Genomic DNA, 8,122 nt, shown 5'->3' on the forward strand with positions numbered 1-8,122 from the left:
TTGGTATCATTCTCTTTGTTTCTAATTAGTTGATTTCTGCCCTGAATTTGATTATTTCCTGCTGTCTACTCCCCTTTGGTGTGTTTGCTTCTTTTTGTTCTAGGGCTTTCAGGCATGCCACTACGTTGCTAGTGTAGGATTTCTCCAGTTTCTTTATGAGGTCACTTAGTGTATGAATTTTCTTCTCATCACTGCTTTCATTGTGTCCCATAAGTTCAAATATGCTGTGTCTTTTTTTCATTGAATTCTAGAAAATTTAATTTCATTCTTTGTTTCTTCCTTGAGCGAGTTATCATTGACTAGAGAATTATTCATCTTATGTTGGTATATGAATTTTCTTTTGTTTTTGTTGTTATTGAAGTTCAGCCCTGGTCCCTTGTGATCTGATAGAATCCATGGGATTATTTCAGTCTTCTTTTATTTGTTGAAGCTTGTTTTGTGGCCAATTATAAAGTCAGTTTTGGAGTAGGTACTATGAGGTTCTGAGAAGAAGATATATGCTTCTTTTTTTTTAGCATGAAATGTTCTGTATATTTGCTAAATCCATTTGGTTCATAACTTCTATTAGTTTCACTGTGTCTCTGTTTAGTTTCTGTTACAATGACTTGTCCATTGGTGAGACTGTGGTGTGACCCAACTATTAGAATGAAGTTGGGGACCCCCTATGGTCAAATTAGGTAAAGGACTGAAAAAGTGGAGGAGGAGGGTGACTCCATAGGAAGACCAGCAGTCTCAATTAACCCAGACCTATGGAAGCTCCCAGACACTGAGGCACCAGCCAGCCAGCATTCTGAAGCTGGTCTGAGGCCCCAACACATAAATAGCAGAGGACTGCCTGGTCTGGCCTCAATGGGAGAAGATGTGCCTAATCCTCAGGAAACTTGAGGCCCTTGGGATTGGGGAGGCCTGGTGGGAGAGGGAGCATCCTTTTGGAGAGAGGGAGGAGGAGGAATGGGATGAGGAGCTTGTGTGTGTGTGTGTGTGTGTGTGTGTGTGTGTGTGTGTGTGTATAGAGGACCAGGAAGAGGGTCTATGGCTGGATTGTAAATTTAAGAAAAGTTCCTCAAAGCCCACACTTCCTGTTAGTGAGCTTGCCAACTGCATAGTGTAAATAAATAGAAAAGTAGTGTTTTCTATTTCAGTTCTAAAAGGTGCTAAGGTACATGGATTCATGGCCAAACAGAACTGTATACAGTCAGAAAATGTAGCTCAGAGTATTATGTATAAGCCTAATGATAGAATAATGAGGGCTAAACATTGTTCCTAAATTAGCCAAAAAACAGTAGGGAATCTCTAGAAAGAAAGTTAAATTGGTGATAATGAGCCAACCTAGAATGTACACAGTTGCCCCTCTCCTAAATAACAGGAAAAAATTCTACATTATGTAAATTTTAAACTTACTTCTGGATTTAATATGAACTCACTTTCATAAATATTATTGGGTTTCTACTACATACCAAATACTTAGAACATATGACAGAGAATAATAGAAATGCCTGCCTTAAAATAATTAAACACATTTTCTGTATCTATTCCTCTGCTGAGGGACATCTGGGTTCTTTCCAGCTTCTGGTTATTAGAAATAAGGGTGCTAAACCACCAACCAAACCCATGGCTCCAGATACATATGCAACAGAGGATGGCCTTGTCGGACAGCAATGAGAGGAGAGGCCCTTGGTCTTGTGACAGCTCAATGCCCCAGTGTAAAGGAATGCCAGGACAGGTGAGCAGGAGTGGGTGGGTTGGTGAGCAGGGGGAGGGGGATGGAATAGGAGGGTTTCAAGGGCAAACAAAGAAAGGGTAAATTTGAAATGTAAATAAAGAAAATATCTAATAAAATAAATAAATAATTAAAAAGAAAGAAAATAATAATTAGCCATGCTTTCTTCACAATATTGTTAATTAACCATACTAATATTTTTTTAAAAAAATCATGTAATCTTTACCTGACCATCTCAGTTAAACATCAGTTTTCATTTCATTGTTGAAACAAAATATATTTTTAAGGATATTAAATTAAAGAAATGTGTGCCTTACTGATCTAACATTCTAGATGTAAAGCTATAAGGAAAAGAAAAAATAGCTGAGATATGGAAATCAGAAGTACCAACAGTCATAGCTCACTTTTATAGATACATGAACAAGTGTTATAAATATCCTACCATTTGCTTGCCCTTACTCTTATCCCTTCTATGAGACAAGACATAATCTATAAACTTAACTGGTTTATAGTCGGACTATGTCACCTTAGTGACCAGACTGAGAGTCAATTCACATTGTCTCTGGAGATGCCATTCCTTCACTCTAGCCAATGAGTCATTTCCTAAACTTGGGTACTAGCATCCTTAGGTTCTTTCCTCACTCCAATCTTGCTCTGTCTGAGGAAGTAGTTATAAGTGAGATGCCTTGTAAGTGAGTTACCAACTAGGATAAATGCCAGTGAAGTGCCAAGACATAAAAATCATCTGGATGCTAATAGTCTGTTAGTTAGAAGTGGGAGGAACCTGCGGTGTCAGTACCTAGCTACAAATTCAACAGAGAGTGGAGAGCTCCTATTACTCCTCTGCTTTCATCACTGCAGATATTGGCTCCAGGAAGCTAATGGTTCCAGTCCACTATGGTTCAGATGTACTACAGCTCTGAAGCCAATAAGTCTGACTTTGGAACTGTGAGTGTTCAGTTTCTCTTCCACCAAGTAGTGTGTTCTAGGTACAGTGTTTTATGCTAGAAATTGAGTTAATACTTTGACTGTCAGTTAGGTTAGAAAGGAAAACAAAATTCCTTCTCTGGACAGCTACTGTGACAGCTGCAGAGGTTTCTTTTTGCTTTAGTAAAGCTCTGATTTCTGCCTGTAACTCTATAATTGAGATAGGGTTGCACTGCCAATGACGTTAAATAGGTACTAAAACTCTAGTGTGAATGTTGGTTAATGAAAAGAATATTTACATGTTTTCAAAGTGTTTCCATGAAGAGTTAATATTAATTTCAAGGGAAAACAGACATCTCAAAAATACAAAAAAAAATAGTACTCTAATAATCAGATTTGAAGCACCATGTACTCCCTGCTCCAGTTCCCTGAGAAAGACACAGAAAAGAATATATGAAATTCCAACCAGAGAACTTGAATCAAATCCACAAGAAATACTCTTAACCTCCAATTTGGGGGGAGGTTTTTATTTGGTTAGGATTATTATCATTAGAAGGGAAAATACAAAAATACTAACATAACAAATAAGTTATGGTAAAGGATAAGTAAATGAAATATTTGTCCACAAATTAAAATTAAGGTGAAAGAAAAGAAGTAACCTTGAAATTCCTAAAATGAAAACAAGCGAAAAACTTGGCACTTGAGACAACATTAACTATCCCTATTATATTAGGCTATAGCATATTTTGTAACTCTTTTGAAAGTGTTGAATTCTACTTCTCAAAATTTTTATTGATCGAGTTGTATCTGGGGCTAAAGATCAAGCTCGGAGCCTTGTGCACGAACTCCTACTAGGCTACACTATATCCTATCACTACTCCTTATACTTTAGGATATTTGTGTGTGTGTACATGTATATATATTCAGCAGCCTTTATCTCATGTGTAGTCCTATAGTACAATAATAGATTCTATATAGCAATAATTTCTAAACTGTGTCCCTTGTTCCTGAGAGGTGGATTCTAAACCCTTGACATTTTCTAAGGGATGAGAATGTCTATCCTGATTATTCATATTTGACTCTTTGGACCACATTTAATAGCTTGTGCTTATGAAATCATTAGAGATGGCAGATAGTTTTACAAGAAAGGCTAACCATGTTACTCAAGGATTGACTACAAGAGCACTTGATATCATTCCAAACTTTGGCAAAAAGTACAGAGAAATGTCATGTAAGAATAATATCAATCAGTCATAGCTTAACCAAATCCTAGTGAAAAGCTGTAGACCTCAAAGCATAGGTGAGCCTCCATGTCTAAGAATATTAAATATGTCATATTGATGTACCAAGAGAGTCATGTGGACCAGTAAACCATGGAACTTCTGAACTTTCATACATGTGCCTTATTTTGATTGGTTCTATGTTATGGTTTTTTGTTTGTTTGTTTGTTTTGGGGTTGTTTTTCTGTTACAATAACATGTAATCCTAAGCAAAGCACTCTTTTGGGTTCTAAGGGTCTGTCCAGAACTCAGGCCTTAGCAGCTAGTAGAAAGGCAAGCTGATCAATAGAAAAAATAGTTAAATAACTCCTCTATGAGCCAGTCACTAGCTGTCAGGGCAGCCTAGCAACAGATTTTGTCTTTAACCTCTGAAGATTGGGCCAATTTCAGTTAATTGGTCTCAGAAGTCATGTAGATTCACTGTACTATTCTTTATAAAATTGAAATTTAATGTTTTTTTTTTAAATTTTTAAAGCTCTCATAAACTTCTAGAACAAAGAAAAATAACCTGAAGACATTGTTTAGTAGACTACCCATATGTGTCTTATAGCACATCCTATCAAATACTATGACTTATCTCATTAGGTAATTGAGTAAGTTGATAGTTTCAATTTTTTCTGGAAGTTAGTTGGGACTGAAAAATAGGGTTCATTTTAAGCTGAACTGAGTTTATGAATATAAATTATAAAACTGAGCGCCAAGAGCTAAATATATGTCAATACCAGTGTGGATGTAGATCGACTTCACCTAGAACAGCTAAGAAAATTTTAAATTAAACATTTTAAAATGCACTGGAAACATTATTCTTGGGAATAATAAACTGCAATAAATCAATCATGAAGATAGACACCCAAAGGCATTTTAAAAATTCTGTGCCTGACACAAAGAAAATGAACAATAACAATAATTGTGATTACATTTAGGTTTTTTGTCATGTATGTATCTATTTTAAGAGAATGACAAAGTCCCAACTAGACATCTCTCACCACCAAATACAACCTCTAGTAACAGGAACTAGTTACACAGAATTAAGTTTTTGGACAAAGGGGCCCTACTGAAACTCTCATACAATCCAGAATATTGACGAGGCTATTGGTTGCTTCCCACAAATTGATGGTAAAATGCTATTGCTGAAGACAATACCTATATAACTCATTGAGCATGGAGAACTCAAGCTGGTATTTACCTAGAGCCTTCACCTCTACTGACTACTTACTGTTCATGTTACTTGAAAGTATCAAACAGAAAAGTAAATACAAATCTAGATACGAACCCTTTCAATCTACAAAGGTGACTAGCAGTGGCACAAATGTTGTGGAAATAACAACCTGCATTCTATTTAAGGCCCTGACTATGAGAAGGAACTCATGCTCAAGTGGTCAAATCTGAGTCTAGGGCAAAATCAAATACAACTGATTTAGTAAAGAATCACAGCAATGACTCCTAACAATCTACTATGTTCAGAGATAATTATTTTTTTTAGCCATCATCAGAAAAGACTCATCCTGCGGTAGATGAAACAAAAACAGAGACCCATAATGGTACTATGTTCAGAGAATGAGGTAGCTTGGAACACTCATTACTAAGTGAAATCCTCCATCAAATCACTTCTCTGAGAGCCCAGGAAAGTTGAAAGGAGGAGGCAGTAACATTGTACAAGCCAATAGGAATGAAAGAAACCAAGGAAACAAGCCTTCAAAGTACAACAGGACTGATACACATATGAACTTACAGAGACTATGGCAGAACCGAGCCTGCACAAGTCTAAGCCAAATGGTGTACCAATGCTAAGAGTAGAAGTAAACATAAGACTCCGTCTCTAAACCAGAAGCTATTGCCTATTGATAACAACTTGCAAAAGGAAAATTTCCTTGAAAGGAATGTCACTGGCTATAAAAACCACACTTAAAGGCAGGAATCATGTCCAGTGGAAGTTGGACAACACAAAACAAAGTAAATAGTAATTTTGGAAAGTTTTTCTGTCTTATAGTGAATTGGCTAGGTATTTTTTTTAACTTTACACAGTTTTTTTTTTTGTTTACATGTTATACTTTTCTATTTTATTTTTCATGGGATTTCTGTGTATATGAGTGTGTGTCTGCATCTATATGCATTTTTTGTACTTTTTCTTTGTTTTTTATGCTTTTTTTACTGTACTGTTTTTTTGTATCATTTACATGTCTGTTTTCTAAGAGAAAGAGAGCAAGGTATGGATTCTAGTTGATGGGAAGGTGGGGAGATTGGGAGGATGTGGGAGGAATGAGTAGAGGAATGCAGTGATCAGAATACAGTGTATGAAAAAGGTTTTTCATAAATATTTTAATTGTTCAAATAAAAAATGTTTATTGTAACAAATACTACTTTAAGCAAAAATAAAAGAAAGTTGATTAAATGTTGATATCCATAAATTCTTCCTTGGTAGAACACGTTTCATTCTTAAACCTGAAATACATTTCAGCAACATATGTGAACTTGGGATAAAATAAATGAAATCCCAAGAACACAAGCTGTACAGTACTACCAAGTTCTCCCTCTCTCATATCACAAAGTCTAAACTCTGTTAGAAAGACAAGAAGAGAAAGAAACAATGGCCAGGTGAAGGGAGGGTAAAAACAGGAACGATGGAAGGAAGGACAGAAGGAAGTAGGCAATGAAAGAAATAAAGGAAAGAGGGATAAAAGGATGATTTTATTTCTTCAAACCAAAAGTTATAGTTCTACAATAACAACTAAATTACAGTTGTTTTTATTCCTTTCAACCATGTACTATGTCATTGTCCCATTGTCATGAATATCCCCCTCTCTGCCATATTATGGATTTTTTTCTCTCTTGTGTCTTCATTGTCTATATTCATGTTATAGGTAAATGGGCCATAAATAAATTTTATAAAATATTGTCCATGCTGCCTTTTACTTCTAGAGTAGTGGTATACTGTGTTTCAAACTACAGATTAATTTTATTTCACCAACTTTTGTAGATAACCATCTTCCACTTTTCTACACACTATCCCTGTCTATGTATTCTATTCCACACCACTACACTGCTATATGCCAGCCTTTTGAGTCATTTTAGTGAGCAAAACCAATTCTTTATTCTGTCCACAGAGACAACCATGTTTCTGCCAAGCTGATTGCATTCCTACCCATAGGCAGGTAACTATATGCAATAGCTTAAACCATTTGAATACTTCAGCTAGACTTTTTAATTATATTGTATATCTCATCAGGCCAACATATTCAGAGGGTCTGTTTAAGTATTCACCCTGAAATAGACTGTGTATTAAATTAAACTACCAGATAAAACAGCTTTGGTTGATGCATCTGCTAAGGAAATGACAATTCACCTAATTAGTTGTCAATACAGAAGGTTTTCTGAATTATTTCCCTTTCTTCATAGTCTGATGCATAGAAGTACATGGATGTAAGTAGTTTCTATTAAACTATAGACTATCAGGCAATACATGTGCAAGTGTTGCTTCTGTGACTAGCAATATTCATGGTAGATCGAGTCTGTAAATGAACAAACTAACGAAAATAGCTTACTTGGAGCACCATGACAGAAAATGTAGCAGTCTTTCAGGAAAATGTAAGCTTTCAGGAAAGAAATCAAGTAATAAACCCTCCCACATCCACTTTCCTCTCTCACTATTAAAAACACATCAGTATAGCAGAGGAAGTATAAGACTCCTAAAGCCAGCCTAAAGTCCACCTCACTCATTTTAGAATCTCAGATCACTAGCAACTTCTGAAGATGTCACTACATAGAACAGTAAAACACCTTATCAACAGAGAGCTCCAATTGTGACCCAAGGGTTTCCAAATGGACTGAGATGGACACCAATCTTAAAAGACAGAAAGAACTTAGAGGAACAAACATAGGTCAAATTTTGTGTTTAAAGGAAGTATTAGGGAAGGCTGGCAACAGAGATCATGATGACATATAGGACCTGCTGCAGGCTCCAAGGCAAAATCATAGGAGATGAGACCATCAAGATACTTTTTAAGGGACACTGAGTGCAGATTGAAGTGTTAATATTATTAAGTTATTGTATTTATATAGAGTCTCTCTATGTGGGGTAGGCTACCTTTAATCTCAAGATACCTTGCCTCAGACTTCCAGAGCTATGATTACAGATTTGTATCATCATGTCCAGGTTTAGCTTGAATTTGGGGTCACAAAGTGAGTTTTCACTCAA

This window comes from Mastomys coucha, unplaced genomic scaffold (assembly GCF_008632895.1).
Source record: "Mastomys coucha isolate ucsf_1 unplaced genomic scaffold, UCSF_Mcou_1 pScaffold21, whole genome shotgun sequence".
NCBI classification, from domain to species: Eukaryota; Metazoa; Chordata; class Mammalia; order Rodentia; family Muridae; genus Mastomys; species Mastomys coucha.